At 50.2% G+C, this 1,587-nt stretch overlaps 1 pseudogene; it reads left to right on the top strand.

The window, feature by feature from the left end:
• The first annotated feature begins 215 nt into the window (after positions 1–215).
• LOC118622077 lies at positions 216–260 on the top strand (annotated as a pseudogene).
• Positions 261–1,587: the final 1,327 nt, after the last annotated feature.

Genomic DNA, 1,587 nt, shown 5'->3' with positions numbered 1-1,587 from the left:
ATGTGGCTCAGTAGATTAGGCATCGTCCCATGGATTGAGAGGTCCCAGTGTGATTCCTGGTCAGGGCACATGCCCCAGTTGCAGGCTCTGTCTCCAGTGAGGGGCGTGCAGGAGGTAGCCAATCAATGTTTCTCTCTCACACTGACGTTTCTGTCTCTCTCTCTAGAAAATCAATAAAAACATATTTTAAAGTAGAAATGCAAAATATATTCATTAAGTGCTTACAGCTCTTTTTGAATTTGTCTAGTAGGTCTTCCAGTTTTCACATATATATATATATATATATCTTCATGACATCCTTGACCTACCAACTTCCCATTTTGGGGCCACCGCTCCGTCCTATTCGAGCAGACCACCACACGAGGCGTTATCCAAGGGCTTGTCAAGACCCACGTCCATGGCTTTTAACCCATGTGTTGTTTCCCCGCTCTGCAGGTGGGGAAAGCTTGATCAGCATCCAGAACGGCCCTGCAGCAGAGCCCCTAATAAAGGCCCTCGAAGCCTCCTGAACAATCAGTATCACGCACACACCCAGCACTGGGTGCCACTGGGCACTATGTGAGCATCCTCCCCGCCTTCACTTGTTGAATGCTTAGAATTATCTGAGGAGCTGGGTGCCACATCACCTAGACTGAGGCAGCTGCGGTCAACACCCTGCCTGAGGACACGAAGCCTACCAAGTTTATGCCCCCAAACTCTGTGTACCAGGATTCCGCTGTGAGCCAAAGACACTATAAGCTATGTTATGTCTCCCTACTTATGCCATCGCCCTCATTTCTTTGTAGAAGTCACCCATAAGCACAAACGCCCTCCTTGCCCTAGCAGCCACCTTGAGGGAGGTGGTCCTGGGTCTAACACTCAGCGCTGTGCCCAGCACACAGGGCAGTGGGACTGAGACCCTCTGAGAGTGAAGAGTCCTTCCAGTCTCATTCCTCTTGGAAACCTGCCCCGGTGACTCTGTATGGAATGAAGAGCAGGAACCCCAGAAATCATGAGCCTCTCTGGGAAATGCAGACTACTTCAGCTAAAAAAGGGAATCATTAAACCCTGAGATAACTGAATGAAAGACTAGTATAAGGACTCCATTGCACCACCACCCTGTTTTTTATTTAATCAATAGAAATGGGTAGATCTTACATCCAGCAACAGCAAATAGTACCCACATTTTTGCAAATGATTTACACAGGCAGAACTCCTCCCGGTCCCCCAGCAGCAACAAACACTGCTCTTAACTTGCAGGCGCGGATCCACCAACTGGAGCCTCATCCTGGATCCTAAGAACTACCCCTGGTTTCCTCTCCGGAGTACAGGACCAGCACAACCTCTGGAGAATGTGAAGTCCAGGGGTTTGGCCCAGGGTCCTACACAAACAGCCGCACAACTGCACTGACCACACTAATACTCTGGCCTGAAACCAGCCCGCGCACCCGCGGCGGTGTCAGCCGCAGGCAGTGGGCCATAGGCCACGGCCCCTCGTCTGCCCTCACGACACGCCGTTCCTGCACCGTGTTTTGAATCTTTCATAAAACAATTTCTGCCCCACCATTTGGCACCCAAATACTATAGGTGACGCCTTTTCATTGCAAA

The sequence above is a fragment of the Molossus molossus genome, unplaced genomic scaffold, assembly GCF_014108415.1.
Source record: "Molossus molossus isolate mMolMol1 unplaced genomic scaffold, mMolMol1.p scaffold_m16_p_1, whole genome shotgun sequence".
NCBI lineage: Eukaryota > Metazoa > Chordata > Mammalia > Chiroptera > Molossidae > Molossus > Molossus molossus.
Note: the sequence above shows the minus strand (reverse complement) of the source record. Positions and strands in the feature narration are given on the sequence as shown.